At 43.3% G+C, this 23,290-nt stretch overlaps 1 protein-coding gene and 1 long non-coding RNA gene across 3 annotated transcripts in view; one reads left to right on the forward strand and one right to left on the reverse strand.

Moving 5' to 3' along the window:
* NAV2 (neuron navigator 2) overlaps positions 1-23,290 on the forward strand; it is a 535,542-nt gene that overhangs the window by 213,056 nt on the left and 299,196 nt on the right. The window lies entirely within an intron of this gene.
* Positions 791-21,826, reverse strand: LOC308571855. The gene is made up of 3 exons (XR_014001600.1): positions 21,754-21,826; positions 1,684-1,767; positions 791-925 (listed from the first exon to the last, which is right to left on the reverse strand). It is a non-coding gene; the product is annotated as an uncharacterized lncRNA (long non-coding RNA).

Here is a 23,290-nt window from a genome sequence, read left to right on the forward strand (position 1 = left end):
TGTGTGGGATTCAGCAGAGTTTGTGGTTCCTGTCCATTGTATAAATGTCCCAAGATACCTCAGCCAAACATTACAGATGATCATTATTTCAAGCCGGCGGCCTATTTCCATACAGCCCTGCTCCTTTTATAAAACATGAAGTGCGCCGCTCTTGACCTGAGTCAAGAAGGATTCCCAGGGAACAGCTCAGTATACACAAAGCAGTGTTACAGGTTTAAAGTAGCACTGTGCCAGTGAACAGGCTGAATGGAAGGTTTTCAATTTTTAATAGCCCAAGTTCAAATTATGCCTGCAGCCATAACAACAAGGGGCTTTGTTCTTGTCAGATCTAGCAAGCTGAAGAGAATCAAGTTGGCTTAGTGGGTGAATCAGAAATCTCAAAGAAACATTCAGGTTGCAGAACAAGTGACATGCATCATTCGATGGGTGCCACTCTTCCCTTTTGAGCCCAGTCAGTGCCACCACACTTGTTCACAGCCAAGGGGTTCCTTGTTGCTAAAGCTGCTGAATGAATGAATGAATAAGGGGTTTGCATTGTTGTTAAAGACTTAGTATCATTCCAGAGAACAATTCAGAGCTGCATGCAAATGCATGAAAATAAAAACCTGACTGCCACTTCCTGTGCCATAAAGAAAAGCAGGTTTGGGAAGGGACAATTTAAAGTGGGAGAGTGGCAGGGAAGTGTTAGTGCCTCACCTGTGTTTGCTTGTCCATATTGCTTCCTTCCCCTTTAGGCTTCAGAGCCATGTCTGCAAGTATAAACACAGATCTTCATGCTCATAGGGAAGTGTGTGTGTGTGTGTGTGTGTGTGTGTGTGTGTGTGTGTGTGTATTCAGCAAAAAAGCAATGGAGGGAGGAAGCTTGAGCACCATTTCTCTTTACCACTGCTCTGCTTCTAACTGTGCTTCTGGAAATGGCTTTTCCCTTTAAAAACAAAAACAAAAAACAGCTGCTACACTTTTGTTACATGCATTCATGGGTAATAAGTAGCATCAACCTAAGAATATCTTGGCTGGACTCCAAATGTAATAGATGCGCTCTAATATATTTTTATTCTGCCTAATTTCAAATCTCTTTCTGCTTTGATTATTCATTACCCATCCCTATAGGCTTTTGAACAGTTGCATACTCTTATATGCAAGATTTCCCTCCCCCCAAAAAATGTAGAGTGGTAAATCTGCATTTAAAGTAAAGAAACCTCTACCATCCATCTCATTTATTTCTCCCACCTTTCCACCTACATAGGACCCTCAGAATAGAAAACCTTAAAGAATACCATTACTATGACACCAGGTACTTACTTAACCATCACAATACCAAAGGCTATTTCCTGGGCTATATTTGGATGAAAATAAATTTAAAAATTCATGTAAATATGGTAGAATTTAGATTAGGAGTTCAGCCAGTTTTTTCTAGCAGTTTTAAAGAAAGTGGTTCTTGAGCTGGATTTGCAAGAAGAGACCATTCAGCCACTGGACAGAAAGCTTAAATAATATATAAAAAGATCCAAGATCTGCATTTTTTATGCCCCTTCCCCAATCCCAACACACAGTAGATTTTTCTGAATATGTATCTATTAAGATGAAGGGAAAGGAATCAATTTCTTCCTAAGGCTAAAAAAATCAGGTCAGCAGTAGGCTGACTTGCCATGGCGATCTGTCAAGGTCTTGCTGTTTCCTCACCTATAACCCAAGGCTACAGACAGTGAGTTGTAAGCTTTCTTCTGCTCCAAGACAGATGTCTCACTTGTCCATCAAGCAGATTTCCTGAAAATGTGAATAAAGACAGACTGTCATTAGGATACAGGTCAGTAAATCAGTGAGCAGTTTGCTGGAATAGACAACAGAGGCATGGCAGGAAAGGAGGACTGTCAGGCAAATTTTTGTTAGTCTGCAGTTTATTTGTTCCAAAACAGGAAAGAGATTAGGACACATTCCCTAGACATTTATTTTCTTTTATTTACAGCTTTTGCCAAATACAGCCTAAGAATGAAGCAGCAGAAGTAGACATAATTATATAAATGCTGCACAGTGTGCCCTGAACCTCTGTGGGTGTGTGGTTCCTAGAGTCTATGTGCAATGGGGGATCAGGGGATAGGTTTTTTGCTTAAATCATTGAGGCTGGGAGTAGGCTGGATCAATGGAACTAGCTGGATTGGAAAAGACCCCTCTACCTGAGACTCTGGGGAACAACCGCTAGGCAGACTAGATCATAGAATCATAGAATCATAGAAGAGTTGGAATAGACCACAAGGGCCATCGAGTCCAACCCCCTGCCAAGCAGGAAACACCATCAGAGCACTCCTGACATATGGTTGTCAAGCCTCTGCTTAAAGACCTCCAAAGTAGGAGACTCCACCACACTCCTTGGCAGCAAATTCCACTGTCGAACAGCTCTTACTGTCAGGAAGTTCTTCCTAATGTTTAGGTGGAGTCTTCTTTCTTGTAGTTTGGATCCATTGCTCCGTGTCCGCTTCTCTGGAGCAGCAGAAAACAACCTTTCTCCCTCCTCTATATGACATAATAATGCTGACCTATAAAGATTAGTGGTCTTATCCAGCACATGGCAACTTCAAATGGAAGTCCCAGTTCCAGGGACTGTCCATCCTACTTTACAGAGGGGAGTCCACATTTGAAGCCCTCTTTTGAAGATGTTCTCTATTTAAAGACTGCCTGGCTTTAGTTTGATTTACAACATAGAAATTGACATGTTGCACATTTCTTACAAAACTTTGTCCTCAATTCTGGTCATGTGGTTCCTCTTTTTTTGGCAATGCATAACCAACCACTATTGTCTTAATTTCAGGACTGAAGTTTTTTGTCCCATTCAAATGCCAGGTGGCCTTTTGTCAGCATTTCAGTATTTCTCAAATTAGGATGAGCTTCCAGTGGGTGTAAATTTTGGTTACATGGTCTTAATCTGGGCAGGTGATCACAGACCTGTGAGTCACATATGAGCCACTTTTGCCTACTAGGCAACAGTGACACATGAAATATGCTGGTGAAAACTGTTCAAATGCCTGAAGTGTTTTGTAAAACACGGTAGCTTAAGTCAGTCTACCATTTTTTTGTGAGAAACTGCTGGGTTTTCCAGACTGGATTTCACATGTGGCTCAGACTACATTGAGCTAATAATAATCTACATACTTAGAAGCAAAGGACCCAGCAGCCTATCTTGTCAGAGAGGGACGACAGCAGAGAATCCGCATGGCTGGAGCAGTTATTGGAGTGTGCTATGGTCGTAAATATATACTCTACACCCTGCAGATCTACAGGAGACTAATTTGGGATAGCCACAACTGCCTCTTCCAAGAAGGGAAACACATTGCTATCTATCACTCTGCAAGTCTGTGATTCTGTATGCACTAAGGTCCTTCTAAGTGGGTAGATCCAGCTTTGTCACTGGAGACCCAGATAGCCTCTGTAGCCTTACATTAGCTTAGGCTAGTATGCTACCTGCAGCCTGTCCTGTTTTTCCTCCACTTTCCTCACAGGTGAATTGTTCCAACCCCTTAATTATTTGGGTTGCCCTTTTCTGATTCTACCGCAGGGGATTGAGTCAATGCTAGCTGTAGTACTTTGCTCAATAGACCATGTGCCTATATTACCTATAGAAGAGTGCTCTCCTCAACTCCTTTAGGAGTTGATGGTTTATTAGAACTACGTCAGCTGAAATGTTTCCAGTCCAGACACTGCTGCAGAAAGGAGAAACAGGGATATACCGTATTTTTTGCTCTATAACACGCTCCCAACCATAACACGCACATAGTTTTTAGAGGAGGAAAACAAGGAAAAAAAATATTCTAAACGAAACAGTGGATGTATGATTTTTGTGGTTCATGCTGTGGCCACAGACATGTGATCTGACGATGAGTTTGGGGTAGCCCAATGCAAAAATCCTGAGGATCCATGTGGATCCATGCTTTGTAACCATGTTTTTGCACCACTGCGGCCTCAGGCAACAGTGGGTGCGTGATTTTTTTGGTGCAAGCTGTAGCCATGGACATGCTTTGTGATCTGATGGTGAATTTGGGGTGACCCAGTGCAAAAATCCTGAGGATCCATGTGGATCCGTGCTTTGTAACCATGTTTTAAGTGGGGAGGGAAGGAAAAGCACTCAAGGGACAAGGAACACGCGTGGGGTGGGTGGAGAAAGATGCTGTTAATAATGCAGAAGAGGGGTATAAGAGGAGAAGGCTCTTATAAGAGGAGTGGGGAGGAGAGAGAGACAGAGAGCCTGCTTGCAAAAAACTTTGCTGTTATTTAGCGAGTGGGGAGGAGAGAGAGACAGAGAGCCTGCTTGAAAAAACGTTGCTGCTATTTAGCGAGTGGGGAGGAGAGAGAGACAGAGAGCCTGCTTGAAAAATCTTTGCTGCTATTTAGCGAGTGGGGAGGAGAGAGGGACAGAGAGCCTGCTTGCTTTAAAGGAGCCAACCGGACAGGAGCTGCTTACACTCGTGTAAGCGGCTCCTCTCCTCTCCCGCTTTGCTCCTTTAAAGCAAGCAGGCTCTCTGTCTCTGTCTCTCTCTCTCTCTCCTCCCCACTCAGCGGCCCTTCTCCCGCTTTGCTGTTTCAAAGCGAGCCACGGAGGAGGGAAGGAAGGGGAACCATGGATCCTCTGCTCACGACTGCAGAAGATCCCCCCGCCATCCGTAGGCATTCCCTCCATAACACGCACAGACATTTCCCCTTACTTTCTAGGAGGGGGAAAAGTGAGTGTTATGGTGCAAAAAATACGGTATATCCCAGCCAGCCATCACAAGCCTCCATGTGCATTCTTATTGGGAAAGAATGTTAATATTTTTATTGTAACATTATTGTGTAAGTCTGCTTGAGGAAATGGCTCTGGGTTGTTTACTTCTCAGTGACTACTACTCACAGCCAATATACCTTCCACTTAAAGAAAGGGGGGATTCTGCAGATTAACTGGAGTTGTTTTCTGATTTGACAACAGAATTTTGGATATGACTACCAAGACTTTACTGAGAATTTATAGGTTTCTGGCTGCTAAATGCATTGAAAGCAATTGTGTTGAAGTATGAGCAAAATCCATTATAAAATATATAGCAAAAAAAATTATAGCAACAACTTTCACACACATAATTATACTGTATTTTGTGTTGTTGGCCCTTTGAGACATCTGCTGTCAACACCGGCAGTTAATAGATACAACTTTAATGATGTGACCATAATTTCGGCGCACTTTGTTAAGGACTCTATGTAAGTCAGTCATGGGGAACCAGATGTTGTTGGACCACAGCTCCCATCTTTCTTCAATATTGGCCTTGCTGGAAGTAGGGCTGACATCAATTGGTTATACAACAATTCCTCTAGAGCCACAGGTTTCCTGTGCCTGACATACAACAAGCAAGAGATAACTTTGCCAGGATTATTCAGTAGTGATGTTTTCTTCCTCTGGTCATTTATGTATTTCGTTCCCCCAAATAGCAAGACTAATATGCAGAAGAAAGAAGTATGGTGCATTCCCTCTAAAGGCCTACAGCTCCAGCAGCATATTCCTATAGTGCTCCACTACAGAGCACACGCCACTAGCTGAGTTTACTTTCCTCAACTTTCCCATTCAGCTTCCCACCTAAACCCCTCCTCTGAGATCCAGTGTAATATAGCTGTTTGTTGGACATAGACCGGAGAGTCCCAGGTTGAAAACCTCTCAGCCTAAGCCTTGAGGGGGTCGGGGGTTAAGGATTGCAGTTATTCCTCATGAATGAGGATTTCCCACGAATTGCTGGTTACATTTGTATTGTATGGTGCAGCACCTTTATTAGAAGAAATGCTGCAATTGACAGGTACTACATACCTACATACATGCACAGCAGGTGGCGCTGTGGTCTAAACCACAGAACCTAGGGCTTGCCGATCAGAAGGTCGATGGTTCGAATCCCCGCGACAGAGTGAGCTCCCATTGCTCGGTCCCTGCTCCTGCCAACCTAGCAGTTCAAAAGGGTGTCAAAGTGCAAGTAGATAAATAGGTACCACTCCAGTGGGAAGGTAAACGGCGTTTCCGTGTGCTGCTCTGGTTTGCCAGAAGCAGCTTAGTCATGCTGGCCACATGACCCAGAAGCTGTCTGTGGACAAACACCAGCATCCTTTGCCAGTAAAGCGATATGAGCACCGCAACCCCAAAGGCGTCTGCGACTGGACCTAACGGTCAGGGGTCCCGTTACCTTTACCTTTACATAAATAAAGACCTAGTTAAAAATATTTATTTATAAATGTATGGCTCACCTCCACAGTGTACAAGAAGACAGCACAATACACCATACCTGCAATACTGAGCATAAACAATGACTGATTTGAGCCACCAAGGTCTGCTTGCTATAGTCCAAAGTTGCTATGTTTCTCTGCCTCTCTCTTTGGACATTCTTAGAGCAGAGCTGGCCCCTTTTGTCTGACATGGTTAATCCTGAAAAATTGTGTTGATTTCAAGTATGACTGCTGGCAAAATATGCTAAATCACTGCCCGGGCCAACTCTCTCTACTCAAGGGAGTTATAACATCTAACTTTAATAAGGGACATCTTAATAATAGAAAAGTGCACAGTCCTAGAGTCATGATTCACAAGTGAGAACTGGGCATTGCCCAATTGTTTTCACATGAGGTGACGGAAGGTCTGGTCCCACCATTTCTGGATCCATTTATTAGCTGAGTCACCCACGTCTCTCCATCGCCAAATGTACGTATAATTTATAGCAATGCAGTCTGGAGAAAACTTGTCTGGCTTGTAAAACATCATCACAGATCACTGCAGTGAACAGTAGCAGCTAATGCTGAAGATCAGGGCCTCTTTATTGTCAATGAGGTTTACATATCTGAGATTATTATTATTATTATTATTATTATTATTATTATTATTATTATTATTAATACCCTGCCCATCAGGCTGGGTTTCCCCAGCCACTCTGGGCAGCTTACAGCACATAAAAAATTGTAAAATATTAGTCATTAAAACTTCCCTAAACAGGGCTGCCTTCAGATGTCTTCTAAACATCAGATAGTTGTTTATTTCTTTGACATCTGATGGGAGGGTGTTCCACAGGGTGGCCGCCACTACCGAGAAGGCCCTCTGTCTGGTTCCCTGTAACTTCGCTTCTTGCAGTGAGGGCTGCCAGAAGGCCCTTGGCGCTGGACCTCATTGTCTGGGTTGAACAATGGGGGTGGAAATGCTCCTTCAAATATACTGGGCCAAGGCCATTTAGCTATTAGGGCAGCAGAGAATCAACCTGCATCAGTTTGCCTTGAGAGAAGTTATGTTCTCTAGGGTTGTTGTTGTTTTTTGTTTAGTCATTTAGTCGTGTCCGACTCTTCGTGACTCCATGGACCAGAGCAAGCCAGGCACTCCTATCTTCCACTGCCTCCCACAGTTTGGTCAAACTCATGCTGGTAGCTTCGAGAACACTGTCCAAGCATCTTGTCCTCTGTCATCCCCTTCTCCTTGTACCCTCCATCTTTCCCAACATCAAGGTCTTTTCCAGGGAGTCTTCTCTTCTCATGAGGTAGCCAAAGTATTGGAGCCTCAGCTTCAGGATCTGTCCTTCCAGTGACCACTCAGGGCTGATTTCCTTCAGAATGGATAGGTTTGATCTTCTTGCAGTCCATGGGACTCTCAAGAGTCTCCTCCAGCACCATAATTCAAAAGCATCAATTTTTCGGTGATCAGCCTTCTTTATGGTCCAGCTCTCACTTCCATACATCACTACTGGGAAAACCATGGCTTTAACTATACGGACCTTTGTTGGCAAGGTGATGTCTCTGCTTTTTAAGATGCTGTCTAGGTTTGTCATTGCTTTTCTCCCAAGAAACAGGCCATGTTTCTAGGGTGGCCATGGCTAATTTCTGGCCTTCCAGACAAAGACCTGTGTGCTCATCAACAATTAGCACAGGGAATGACTTAGGTTTTGAGCTTTGTTTGGTCATTGTTTTTACTTCTGGATGATACAGCAGGTCATTTCCTTGATTACTGCTGCTTCACCTCTTTCCTGGATTCTACCTAGACTCTTGCTTTCTTTCCTGATCTTGTGACTCCAGTTTTGCACTAACCAATCATTCCAGTCTTAATCTTTGCAGATCCACGACCTACCCTGAAGGACAGATTTCCCTGGTTTTGACACTTTTAGAGCAGAATACGTTCCATGTTCTCCTCCTGCCCCCTTTTGCTTGGGCTTAACATATTCTGATTTTCTTGCCCGAACTGTCACTTGGAATTAGTATGTGAACGTGTACATATTGGCTACCATGTATAGTTCCCATATCGGTTGCTGCAGGCTGACCCCATCCTGATTCTTTGCCATCAGTGGTTAAGAGTGTAAACAGCCATAGCACAGTGATAGCACATGCTTTCTAGGCAGAAGGTTCCGGAGTCAGTCCCTGTCACTTTTAGTTAAAGGGTCAGAAGCAGTAGGTCTAGTATAGACCTCAGCCTCAGATCCTGAATAAAGGAATAGGGTCGCCAAGTGTACTGCTTTTTATAGAAGTCAGTCTTCTGTATGAAGAGCTTTCTGTCCAAGGCCAGTTTAAAGATAAGCAAAAATAGGAAGGAAAATGAAAGATCTTGAAGTTGGTCATCAGTGGTTAGTACCTGGAAAGCAAACTGAGCTGGAACACAGGTTCCCTGGTCACAATCTTCCCTACTATGGGAAGATATATTATTTCTGTTTAGAAAGGAGCAGCTTGGGGCAGAGTTGCAGCAATAGCTTATCAGAAAGGGAGTCACTGTGATGTATCAGGAGGAGCAAGGCAGCAGTGAGGTCAGGGCTACATGGGCACACATTTGGAGTCAATCTAGCACTCTCGTTGGTGTTCCTGTGCAACCCTAACTTTCCTACCACCTTGCCTTTCCCTCCTAGTATGCAACAGTGACACCGCTGCCAGGAAGCTGTTACAGCAGTTCTGATTATTTACCGGGTAAGACACATTTATTACTTATAAATTACATATGCAAATTTGACCATACAAATCAGTGCCCTTTAAAAAAAATCTCTTCTTACGTTGATCCATTTCCTCTTTTTAAGCAATGAGTGGCCATGCTATAGAGCAGGGGTGGAGAACTGGATTCAGCTGGTGAGCTGAAACTTTATCTCCCCCTTCCTCTATGGTCCAAGCCCACACACTTGTTGGTCACCTGTCAATTACGCCAGGTAACTCATTTTTGCCTGCACAATTTGAAATTAAATTGCATGGGCTTTGAAGCCCTGGCAATCAATTAATTGTTGGTGATTCTAAGTGCTGTGTAGGGCTCTGCGCAAGCACCAATGACCAGTTGATCGGTCCTTGGTGCTTTAATAGAGCATTGCAGGACATTTTAAAGCCCTGACAATTAGCTGATAGTGTAGCACAGAGCAATTAATGGTCTGACTCAATATAAGGCAGTTTCATTGATATGTTTATATGACCTCCCTTAGCTTCGACTGGTATGTTGACAAAGTTTTATCAGTCTGCAAATGAACATTTCTTCCTACAAATCCTTGCTGTTTATCCTTGTGGATAATTTAGCTCCCTGCATAATGTTTGCATAACTCTTGTCCTCCCACCCACAGAGAAGCTCTGCCTAAGAGGAAGTAGCTAGATGGGCATATGCCACAACGGCTGCTTGGGGAAGCTGGAATCACTTCAGCTGAGACAAGCGGAAAGACGACAAGGTGCTTACTGAAGTGCAGCCTTTCCGGAATCACCACAGCCTAATCTCTTGTGCACCGTCTGCTGTCAGTTAATCCTTCCTTACCTTATGTTCTCACTTTATGTTTTCCCCATCTGACATGGGTTGTAAGTGTTCTCGTCAGAATAAGCCATGTCTTCAACATGTTGTAGTGCAGACTTCCCTCACCAGATGTTTGCAACTTACACCATCACTGACTATTGGCCATGCCGGCAGGAGCTGATGGGAGTCTTAGTCCAAAACATCTGGAAGTTGGTAGGTTGAGGAAAGCTATTGCAGAGCATACAACTGCATGCCTTTGAGTCTACATTAATGGTGTGTTGCTACGGCTATAGTTACTGCGGCAGATTGCTATAGATCATTGATGTAGAGTCTGTAACCTGCATGCTAAAAGTGTCACAAATAGTAGGTGTTGGTGGCAGCATTGCATTAAGACTACACCTATCTGCTTCTCCTACACTGTGCAGCTGCTCAATGAACATAGAGGCAAAACCACACAAAGATACAGAGGGGGAAGTAGATGTACACTCAAGTGACTTTATCTCAGCTGTAAACTTGACTTGTTGCCCATTTTTCAGCACTCAAAGTGGTGCCTTCCTGATGCTGGACTACAACTGTCATCAGCCCTGGTCAGCACAGCCATTGCTTCGGTGTGATGGGAGCTATAGTCCAACCATACCTGGAGAATATCACCACCAGCTACCTCTATCCTAGACCACTGGCAACCCTGGCTCGTTACAGAGTGTCTTGAATGATTTTTTTAGTGAATTTGTCAGTGTCACGTTCACACTTCCTTATTTTTTTAAAAAAAACCCAAGATGGAAATGTAATAAGTGAATCATAGAATCAAAGAGTTGTAGAGTTGGAAGGGACTCCAAGGGTCATCTAGTCCAACCCCCTGCAGTGCAGGAATCTCAACTAAATCATGCAAGCCAGATGGCCATCCAACCTCTGCTTAAAAACATCCAAGGAAGGAGAGTGTAACCGCCGCCTCTTGTGGGAGTCTGCTCCACTGCTGAACAGCTCTTACTGTCAGAAAGCTCTTCCTGATGTTTAGTCAGAATCACCTTTCTTGTAACTTGAAGCCACTGGTTCATGTCCTACCCTCTACAGCAGGAGACAACCACCTTGCTCCATCCTCCAGGTGTCAGCCCTTTAGATATTTGAAGATGGCTATCATATATCCTTTCGGTCTCCTCTTTACCAGGCTAAACATATCCAATTCCCTCAACTGTTCCTTATAAGGCTTGGTTTCCTGACCCTTGATCATCTTGGTCACCCTGCTCTGCACACCTTCCATCCTGTCAGTATCCTTAAATTGTGGCTCCCAGAACTGGACATAGTACTGGACCACAGGTGTGGTCAGACCAAGGCAGAATAGAGCGGGACACTCTACTTCTGTTGATGCAGCCTAGAATAGGATTAGCTTTTTTTTCTTTTTCTTTTTTTTTTTTGCTGCTGCTGCAGCAAATGTACCTGGTGAGCCAGGTGTCCCCCATCTTCTATCTGTGCAGCTTGTTATTCTTGCCTAAGTGTAGAACCTTACATTTGTCCTGATTGAATTTAATTCTGTTTGTTTGGGCCCAGTTCTCCAATTTGTTAAGGTCTTCTTGAATCCTGATTCTGTCTTCAGCGGCATGGCTACCCCTTCCAGTTTGGTTTCATCTGCACATTTGATGAGCATCTCTTCAATAACCTTCATCCGTCATTTATAAAGATGCTGAAGAGCAACTGGCCCAGGAAAGAACCCTGCAGCCCCCCCCCACTTGTCACTTTTTTCCTGGATGAGGAAAAAGGGACCCTCAGCTGTCAACTTCCAGAAAGACTTTTGAACGTGCAGCAGGAAACCCTGCATCTGAATAGATACTCTTTCATCATTGGAGCCAGAATTAGATCCTTGGAGGGGTAAAGTCATCACTTTCATGATGATTATTCCATTTCCCAGAATGGGAAGGGTTCTCATTAGCTCAGACTTGGGGACAACCCAGAATTACCCTTGAAGTGTTACTAAATATTACTGTTATTACTGTACTTGTCAGATCTGGCTGCTAGTCACATCAGCCTTAATTCCTTTGAACATCAAACATCGGATCATTTTCCCTAATGCAGTATTACCAAATTTTTGCATTTCATAAAAGATAAAAATTAAAGAATCCTTTGCCTAGCAGTGCAGTGACTCATCTGAAAGTCAGAGGATTTACAGTTTAAACTGACTAATGTTAAGTGCCTGTTTTCTCAGATGTTTCTGGCATACTTTAGCTTAAGCAGCCTTCCTGGATATTTTGTTTTTATTCAAATTATAGAAATGTCAGAAAATATATTGTAGCCTCCCAAAAGTAATTGAGGGTAGTAGAGTCATTGGGCACCAACCAACCATATGTAATATGATTACACTTTGAAGCCTCTTCTGTGGTCTTATTTTTTCCATGTTATTTATGGCTGTGTAGCATTATTATTAATATTTAATTACTAAGCTCAGTGCTTTAGAAATGTGCTGAACTTGACAGTTCCAGAGACTGAAGGAATAAGTGTAGCTGTGGACACATGCAAACATGGTTGTGAAGGTGGAGCAACATTGAGTTCCAAAACCCATGGTGGCTACATAACATAATGTGGGGAATTGTGAAAGGTAATTACATGAGGGAAATGCTTAATTATTCTCCTACTCATTAATTCTCCTGCTGAAATCACCCCACCCCAGGCCCTGAGTAAGGTGAAGGGAAGGCCTGAGGTGAGAACTGTATCTACAGTAAAGGGTTTCCACTCCCACTTGCCAATTCTACTCTTTATTTTTACATATTTTTACAAAATGAGGAGCTTGGGAAATGTATTCTCAGCGTGCAGTTCTGTCCTGAGCATCCATCTGTCATGTTGTTGCTCTCAGCATTCTTCGGACTTTCCAAACCCAGAAAACACCTTTTAATCCCAACATGTAACAAGAGGTTGTTGTTGTTGTTGTTGTTGTTGTTGTTGTTGTTGTTGTTGTTGTTGTTGTTGTTGTTGTTGTTGTTGTTGTTTTATACCCCACCCATCCAGCAGGATTTCCCCAGCCACTCTGGGCGGCTTACAGCACATTAAAAATTGTAAAACATTAGACATTAAAAACTTCCCTCAACAGGGCTGCTTTCAGATGTCGTCTTAAAGTCAGATAGTTGTTTATTTGCTTGACATCTGATGGGAGGGCATTCCACAGGGTGGGTGCCACTACCGAGAAGGCACTCTGCCTGGTTCCCTGTAAGTTCACTTATTGCAGTGAAGAAACCGCCCAAAGGCCCTCGGAGCTGGACCTATGTAGTGGTTACATAGTGGAGGAATCACACTTTTTAACCCCACTGCTATGCCACAGATGTTATGTGCGCTCCTAGGATTCAGTCCTCCATCCCTCCCATGAATTGAACAAAACTGGGTGGAGAGCTGTTGAGGTGCTCAGGCTAGCCACCCCACTGCAACTGTGCCCAGCAGCACACTCCCTGCTGTCTGCATAGTAGGAGCAATCAGAATGGACCCAACTGATATTACGATTCCTCTTTTGTATGGAAAAATTCTATGTGCATGCATTGGTAGAGAGCCCCTTTTCAAATATGCCAAATGTGCAGACTGTGGGATTTATTGCCCCCAGCTGTGTTGGCTGTGGGCAGGGCAAACCCCTACAGCATCACAGCCTGTCTCCTGCATTCTTTCATGAAACCAGGAGTGGTGGTGGTGGGATTGTGCCCCAGTGGGCCACCCTCCATTGACTATGCAGTGAGGTTCAGGACTTTATTGGGATAGAAGCCTAGTTTTCACAAATAGCAAATAAGATGGTAAATCTGTGCCTGGGCTGTGCCACTTCATATAGCTCAGTTCCCCTCTTTTAAAAATTACTTCCACATAGGAAATCATAGATGTCAGGAAGATACCTCTTGCCTGGTTTTATCCCTGAGAGTTTTGCACTTTCACATAGGTATTCTCCACTCACATACCATTTTATAATTTCATAGTTGTTCCTAATCAAAAATGTTTCCTAATCTTTAACATGAGCTCGTTTGACGTTGGGGGGGGGGGCGGCGGAAATTGCAGGCGCTGTGAACTCCACTTCTTAACAGATGTCTTTCTCTCAGTATAATGCCAGATTTCCAACCATCTGCAGCTCTCTATTGAAGGCAGGATGGATTCCAGTTTTCTTGGCCTTTTCTGTTTGTATCAAATACTAACAATGGGAATGTAGGGAATGCAAATATACTTCCCAACTGGAATAGAAATATGTTGCTTCTTTTCTTTCCAGAGACCAACATTCATCCTAAAGATACCAAATGTATGCCTTTCTAAGATTCCACATGTTACATCATACCTTTAGTTTCACATAGTGCATAATATTTAGAATATAGGTGTTTGGATATATGGCATAGAAAAGTATTGCTCTAAAGGTTTACTTTAAGTTTAAAAATTCAGGGTAGGATTTCATTGTTCATTGAACTCAGGTTAATAACATTTGCAGAACTGCCAATTAAAGAGAAAGCTTGCTTTTAAACCACCTTTCAGTATAGGTGGCCTATAGTGGTTTGTGCGAAAATATAAATTTATGGTGAATTGGCACAAGCTATTCTCCTTGGATCTGAGTTTATGGGATTTCTTTTGGCCTCTGTAGATTTTATTTTTTGCATATGTGCATTCTCAGTTTTTTGATCATGGACTGAAAGTCCAGGACCATATTATTAAAGTAGCATTTTTCATCAAATGATATCTGCCCTATTGCATGCATACGTAAAAAAAAGGTAAAAGACCCCTGGATGGTTAAATCCAGTTGAATTTGACTATGGGGTGTGGAGCTCATCTCCGCTTTCAGGCCGAGGGAGCCGGCGTTTGTCCGCAGACAGCTTTCCAGGTCATGTGACCAGCATGACGAAACTGCTTCTGGTACAATGGGAAATTGTGATGGAAGCCAAAGTGCACAGAAACACCATCTACCTTCCCACCTATTTATCTACTTGCACTTGTGTGCTTTTGAAGTGTTAGGTTGGCAGGAGCTGGGACAGAGCAGCAGGAGCTCAGCCCATTGTGTGATTTCGAACTGCCATCCTTGCGATTGGCAAACCCAAGAGGCTCAGTGGTTTAGGCCACAGTGCCACTTGTGTTCCACATGCACAACATATTTAGCAATAGAGGAGCAAATAAGGTAAAGGTAAAGGGACCCCTGACCATTAGGTCCAGTTGTGACCGACTCTGGGGTTGCGGAGCTCATCTCGCTTTATTGGCCAAGGGAGCCGGTGTACAGCTTCCGAGTCATGTGGCCAGCATGACTAAGCCGCTTCTGGTGAACCAGAGCAGTGCACGGAAATACCGTTTACCTTCCCACTGGAGCGGTACCTATTTATCTACTTGCACTTTGACATGCTTTCGAACTGCTAGGTTGGCAGGAGCAGGGACCGAGCAACGGGAGCTCACCCCGTCATGGGGATTCGAACTGCTGACCTTCTGATTGGCAAGTCCTAGGCTCTGTGGTTTAACCCACAGCGCCACCCATGTCCCTAGAGGAGCAAATAAGTAACAATGAATGCTCTTTTCACAATCCAAGAGCAGTGGAGTAATGATAAATTCTGAAGTGCATGGTGGCTCTATAGCTACAGCCACAATGGGTGTCCAAACATACAGACAACTGTGTTTGTTGGCCAATGCATACACACCCCACTCCTCAAAGAGCAGCAGTACACCACATAATGCTCAATTTTAAAGGATTAGCTGGTAGTCATAGAATAATGAGCTGGCAAAGAGTGACAAAGTGCAATCCTATGGATAGTTACCTGACAATAAGCTTCATTGAATTCAGTGGTGCTTACCTTTTGACTACATAAATTCAACTTTTAAAACACGTGGAGCTTTAACAAAAGTTCTTCAGCCAGCTGAAATGCAACCTTGAGCTTCTAATTAGATCAGCAAACAATTTTTCATGGAAGCATTTACTCTTTTAAATGCTAGTATGAACTGGGAACCCTACCAAGAGAAGCACCCAGCCTTTGTTTTATTAGTTCACACATTTTTCTACTTTCTGTGTGCTAATCTGTCACAGACATTGGTAAAACCTGAAAGCCTTGTTATCACCCCATTCACTTAGCAGAGTGAAGAGTACAGTAAGACTTTCCTGGTGCTCCTGCTGACCACGTCATTGTTCCTGCTCTGCAAAAAGGTCCTGGACTCTTCCGCCAGCATTCTTGCTCCCATACACATTGCAATGTTGGAATTACACACATTAAGAAGAAACAAAATTGCACAACTGGCACAGCTCCCAAATGAGCCTGTAATGTTCAACAACAACAATAGCAACAACACGTAACATGTCTACGTGCATTGCCATACAAGTGTCTCTGGAGCTGAAGTCCTCACCTGTAAAGGCTACTGCTTTCGTATCTCTAGATTCACCAGCACTGCCTTTTCCCATCTGATAGAAACTGGTAGAGGGAATCTCTGGACCCATTTTCCCTCAGAAAGGGACTGCCATCATTTCTGTCTTAGGGTTAAAAGTCAAGTCTTGGTAGGATGATTTCTTTGGATACAGCCATTGTACGAGGTACAATAATCTTGTAGCCTTTCCTTTAAAATAGAATGTCCGAGGACGATTTTTCAGTTTTCTTTCTGAAATATTTTGCCTGTGCTTTTTAGGATTTACTGCTACTATCTTCAGGCTCATCCTCTCTTTCCATTATGTATGCAGTATTTTAGCAGTGGTGCTCAATTACGCAGCAGGGCGTATTTAATGGCACAGGCTATTTTAAAGAATTTACAGCTAGACTGGCTGCTGTTTGCAAAGCACCAAGGAAGAGTTTAGGCTAATACAAGCTTTAGAGGGAGCCATTTGTGGGCAAATTGCCTAGATAGTTTGAATATAAAGCTAAAAATATTTGTTATAGCCCATCCATATGTGATCGTATAAAGCAATTATACAGTTAATAAAAAATCTTTTGGAATTGGAATGACTGTCTTGCCAAAATACTAACTGATAGCAGGTTTTATTTTAAGATAGCCTATTTCATTTTTGCTAACTAATCTTCTATCAGGCAGACATATACACTTATCTTTAGCCAGTGTGTTCAGAATGTTGGACTAGGACCTAAGAGACTAGGGTTCAAATCCCTCCTTGGCCATGAAGCTTACAGGGTGACCTTGGGCCAGTCACTCCCTTTCAGCCGAACCTGCCTCATAGTATTGCTTTGGGGATTAGATGAGGAAGGGGAAAACCAGGCAGCTTCTGGGAGGAAAGCTGGTATATAAATGTAATCTATCAATCAGCTAGAATTTATAGACTTCTAAAGAAAAGCAGGCACGTTCTGAGAAAGAGGTTGAAAAACGACAGTTTCTTTCACAGGGGAAGAAAACTTCTGAGCAATTTGAAGGGCAGATTTAATCACAGCACTGCTTAAAAGAGTTATAACCCAATTACGGTACATCTGCTCGCTCTTCCTATGCACCATATTAAGATAAAGACCAGTGCAGGCTTAACAGATTGGATCCAGACTAACTCAGTAATGCTTTCGTTCCATTGATATCAACAAGTCATATTAGTCATGACTAACAAGTCCGCTTTATTTAAGTGAAGTTAAAGTATGACTGTGGACGCGGGTGGCACTGTGGGTAAAACCTCAGCGCCTAGGGCTTGCCAATCGCATAGTCGGCGGTTCGAATCCCCACGGCGGGGAGAGCTCCCGTCTTTCGGTCCCAGCTCCTGCCCACCTAGCAGTTCGAAAGCACCCCTAAGTGCAAGTAGATAAATAGGTACCGCTTTATAGCGGGAAGGTAAACGGCGTTTCCGTGTGCTGCGCTGGTGCTGGCTCGCCAGAGCAGCTTCGTCACGCTGGCCACGTGACCCGGAAGTGTCTCCGGACAGCGCTGGCCCCCGGCCTCTTAAGTGAGATGGGCGCACAACCCTAGAGTCGGACACAACTGGCCCGTACGGGCAGGGGTACCTTTAACTTTTACTTTAAAGTATGACTAACCCATCTGGGTCTAACTATGGCTTTTACACCAGCCTAACTACCTACCACTCTTTGCTTCTAGCCTGATAAAAAGTTCTGGAGAATTCAGAAACTTGTTCACCATTCTGTAATTTTTTTCTGACGATATTGCCCTACTATGGATTTTGGTTCAAGGTGCAAAGGAGCCATATGAGAAAAGTTGTTGAAGCCCCTTCAGGGAGCTATATCCAATATTGTAAGTTGCTTTGATGCTGTCAAGATAAAACCATTTTGATAACAGAAAACTGGTATAATTTAGATGAAAGTGCTGGTGCTGTTTAATATTGTCCTCACTGAAACTTGTCTTAACATCTACTTCTGATATCAGTTAAGTGGGAATTTTGGGGCAGTGTTAGGATTTTAGTGTTTAATAAAATCCTTCCATCCAGTGGATTGCAGTAAAATTTAGCTCCTGTGCTCAATTGTAGGTTTATGCTTTAATATTTGGACTTTGTTGTGATAGTCTATATGAGGAAATATTACAAAAAGAGTTGTCCATGAAAATGAAGCTCTACCCTTCAAATGAAGAACATATGTTAGTAAGAACCAAGATTTAACTTTGTCTTTTTTGTGCTTGGGTTGCTTTAATAAAGCTTGAGTGCTTCAAGTCATTATTTCATTTTGAAAATTAATCTGGGAAAAGAAAGGTGATTTAGAAACCAAATACATATTGTCCTTGCTTTTCATGTTTTCACGGTCCAATTATCACTGCTATTTATATGCCGCTTCTTAGGATAGCACTATTTCCCCTTTTTCTTTTATGCATAACCTTGAAAACCAAGGATGCTGCAGGCCAGAACATTATTATCAGCTAGTATTAGTGGTTGTTGTTTTAATCAGAAAATATTAGTGGTCCCTGGTGTCCTCAATGAACAAAAGGTGTGGCTGCTTTCTGTCCAGAGAAGGCATACAGGCAGCAAATGATGTGGGTGAACCACTGCATGTTGACCTGTCATGGAGAGATCAATGGTTATACATGGATACTCCTTATAATACCAAAACTGTAGGGCAGGAGGGAATAAGATTTCAAGGAGCCATCTTATGATCAATACTCTCAGGTCAGTGAAGTTGGGTTGCCTTGAGGCTTTTATACACCTTTCTATCCTTGTCTCTGATCTCCTGAACCACTGTCAAATCATAGACAAGGAAGCAAAATGGTAGTGGAAATAAATAGGCCAATGTTATTATCCCACCCTACAAATTCCTTTATTGACACCTTTTCACCTGCTAGTGCAGCACATTCTCCTCTGTTTAGCTAAATTTGCTTGACAGCAAATCCAGGTGGAGAGAGCTTTAGTTTTAAATCTGATGTCATTACTTTCCTGGAGAAATTAACATGTGAGAGAGACTTGAGACAACATTATTTAAAACTCTTTGTTTTGAATTCATTTTAAGGAGGCATTTAAATATACCTTTTGGCCTACAAACAAAACTACTTACAGTTCTTGATGCATTGCATGACTAGTCATTGCCAAAGAGCTACTAAGGAGTGGGTTGCATCTTGCAGAAGATTAGGATGTGTGATGTAACTAATGCATTTTCCACAGATTCTCCTCTGTTGGCGTAGATACATATAATCTGAGCAGATCTGCACTTAAATTGTTTTGGGAAACACTTTGAAATAATGAAAGGGCTGTGGCAAAACATTTAAACCATTCTCTGTGCAAATGTGCATAAATTCTTGGTTGCAGCCAAACTAATCAGGAACAGCAACATTCCTTTCAACAAAGAGAAAGAGGTTAAGGCAGAGGTTGTCTACCCTTCTGGACTAGTGGGCACATTCTGAATTTTGAGAAAGTGCTGTAAGCACCCGTCACAGAATGACGGCTTTAGGGGCATGGCACAACACAAAACTAGACAAAGTACAGTCATTGTCAGCTATGCCCTGCTGGTCCTGATTGTGAAGTTCACACAATATTGATTCTGCTAGACATACACAAAACTTGATGCTGTTACAACCTAATGACAACAGGGCACATTTTCCAGTGCCAGTTAAAATATAAAAGGTGTCTTTACCGCACACACTCTCTCTTGCACTGGCAGCACAAAAACACATTCACCACACACATAGAGGCCACAGACATACATGCATCTTTCCCACTCCCAGATTCTCATATGCATCATATGTATACACAGCCACATACACATCTCTTCCTCTCACTCAGACCACACACACACACACACACACACACACACACACACACAGAGAGAGAGAGAGAGAGAGAGAGAGAGAGAGACCACACATTCATTCATCCTTTGCCCCTCTGTCTCTCTCAAATACACTACACATAAATACATGTGTGAATTTTGTACATTAATATGCATTTTGAACACTAAATCCTAAAATGCATTGACTTTCCAAAATGCTTGAAAAATTGTGAAGTCTAGTGAAGTCTGATCAGTAACATCCTGCCTGATGAACAGATGTGTATGTCTGGTAAGCTTCAACATAGTTGCACATCTGGTAGTCACTAGCAAACTGCATATCAAGTTAGGAAATACTGTACTGTATACAGCTTTCAAGTTACTGAAGTGCAGCTGCTAGGAAGTGCAAGACAGAGACAGTTCATGAGCTTTCAATGGTATGGTAGAAATGCCTGTTCTTACACTATGTGAGAGTTTTTACATTCTATGTCTATTGCTGCATTATCTTCAGTGGTTCTTGCATTATATATTAAAATATATTAAATATATATATTTTTAATGGTTTTGACCTTTAAAGCCTTATGTAGTTCAGGATCCTAATACCTCAAGGGCCACCTCTCCCCATATGAATGAACTCAGACCCTGCAGTTGTCATCTGGCACCCTTCTTTGTGTGCCCCTCCTCAGGAGATTTGGCAGATGGCAACACAAGAATTGGCCTTTTCAGTGGTGGCTCCCTGCTTGTGGAATGCTCTCCCTGGGGAGCCTCACCTGGCACCATCATTGCATAGGTTTCAGGTTTCAGACAGAAACATTTCTTTTTTGCCAGGCCTTTGGCTTTTAACTTATCTGTGGCATCCTTGAGTGGATGGGATGTTTTGATCCTGCCTTTTAAAAACAGGGTTGCTTTGTTTTCTTTTATACTGATTTTAAAGTAAGTGTGTGTGTGTGGTAAAAAACAAACAAACAAAAAAAAACAGCCAATAAATGAGAGCCAGTGTGGTGTAGTGGTTAAGAGCGGTGGACTCGTAATCTGGTGAACCAGGTTCGTGTCTCCGCTCCTCCACATGCAGCTGCTGGGTGACCTTGGGCCAGTCACACTTCTTTGAAGTCTCTCAGCCCCACTCACCTCACAGAGTATTTGTTGTGGGGGAGGAAGGGAAAGGAGAATGTTAGCCGCTTTGAGACTCCTGAAGGGGAGTGAAAGGCGGGATATCAAATCCAAACTCTTCTTCTTCTTCTAAATCAATCTATCAACCTATGATATGGTTGTCATTATTATTTAATTACATTTCTATCTCACCTTTCCTCGCAAACAGCAAAACAGCAAAAGGAACTCACACACACACACAAAAAATATGTTACTCTTCATAAAAGATGACCAAGGAAGGGTGGGGATGCTGTCCTCCTACAGTGACATTGCTGCCACTTATCAGGATGGTACCCACCCAGCATAGGGTCAGAGTAGCAGTGCAGTTGAGGCTGAGTAGGTGCACCAGTGGAACCAATCTGCCTCTCCCACCAGTGCACCCATGCAGCCCTGACTTAACCCTTTCCAGCACTGTCTTGGTACCATGCAGTAGCAACACCACTGGCAGAAAAGTGGCAACACAGAACCATCTTACTGCATGAGCTGCTCCTGCTCCCCACCCCATCATCATGGATGGGCAGGGCTGCAGCACACAGAATTATTATTATATGCCCATCATGGTCTCACATTTGAAGTATTACTCTAATGATGTGCGACACAACCATTCCAGAATAGCACCACCCTACTCAAACATTCTAAGATTGGGCCATTTTGGAGCTTGCAACAGAAGAGCAAGCTATAAGGCTGATAAAAATTACAGGTTATGCGCAAGTGTGTGAAATAGTACCAAAACAGGAAATGCCACTTCATGAAATGTGACAAGGACAGAGAAATGAAAGAGGGAGAAGAGAAGGTCCTTACCCTTTCCAAACTATCTTCTTCTGAAGCAGTTTTCTTTATATTTGAGTGTTGCTCTTGAGTTACTATAAAATGTTGTCAGAGCTGCCCGAGGTCCCAGCTCACAAAGGACCAACGCCGGTTCGTTCTTATATACAAAAGTCTTTATTGAAGTTCAGTGTTGCTTTCACAGTCGCAGCGTGCAGCTCTACGTCTGAAACTCTAGACCGCTGAAGCTCCGTCTGAATCTCCTCCCCCCAGACACCAGTTTAAGACTCTAGCCTTGCTCCACCTCTTCCTTTGCTCTTTCCTCCTCTGGCTCCGCCTGTCAGCTGGGGTCTCGCCCTTCCTAGACTCTTCTGACACTGAATCCCCTGAGTCTTCTCCCTGCCTCCGGCGGGCTTTAGGACCTAGTTCCCAATCTGGGTTTTCTGCTGTCCCACGCACCTGTACATTTGAACTTGGCGCGCGCGCCCAGCCGGCAACCTTTCTCCTGACCGTTACACTGCTCCTGTCACTGCTTCCCCCTTCGGGGAGGCTAGCTGGACCCGACCTCCCCTCCGTTCCCCCACTCTCCGATGGAGGCGTGGTCAGCCCTGACTCATCTTCTCTCCCTGACACATGAGACTCTTCCCCCCCACTACGCTCTGGTGGGGAAGCTGGTCCTGATTTCCAGCTGCTGCTTTGGGAGTCCCCGCTGGCCCCTTGTTTCTGGTGTGTCCCCCCTGGGACCCCCCTCTCCCTGACCATCGGCGCCTCCTTCTGGGAATCTTCTGATTCGCTGGAGAAGCTCATGGAATCTCTCGGGTCACTGCCATATTCCCCTACGCTGCCCTCAGATTCTTCCCCTTCGCTCTCCATTTCCTCTCTCCCCTGTGCCTCTGTTCATGAGCCCCTGACAAATGTGTTGCATGGAGTTTGACCCTGATGATTATAGAGCTTCTTGTCTCCAAGACTAGGCTCAGGAAGAAATGTGTTTTTGTTAGTGTCTTATGTTTTAGTCAGTAGGTGGCACTGGACTTAGTTATAGCTTAGTTATAGAATTAGGAGTTTCCTCTTTGTGCTTTATTATTGTGCCGAGAGAAAAAAAATCTTGCCTGGCTACTTGGTTTGTATGTTCTTCTTATGGCTGAGTGAGTTGCATGAAGGTAGAATAACAGTATGAGAAACAGAGCTGTGGATTAGTGATGAATGCTATGGAGAGAGGGGCTGTTGGGGAGAAGGTGGTGGAAATGATCTGCTGTTCTTGGTCATGTCAAGATTTTGTTATATTGCTGCCTTTTTTTCTTTTTTTCTTTTTTGCTCACGAGCATTATCCATACTTGCTTTCTTTTGGATACCTGAGCTGTGCTTTTGATGCGGGAACTTTTATTATGGTTCCTCCAACATAATCTTTGGATGGTATTAAATGGTTGCTTAAGATCTCAAAGAAGATATTCAGTTACCCTTGCTTTCTTCTGGTGATTGATACTTATGCAGTATTAATTATCTAGTTAAAAGTTCAAGCCAAAGCTCATTAACTAGGAAATAAGTTCCACTGAACGCATTTGGACTTAGGAGT

This window comes from Podarcis bocagei (assembly GCF_964188305.1).
Source record: "Podarcis bocagei genome assembly, chromosome: 1".
Taxonomy (NCBI): Eukaryota; Metazoa; Chordata; class Lepidosauria; order Squamata; family Lacertidae; genus Podarcis; species Podarcis bocagei.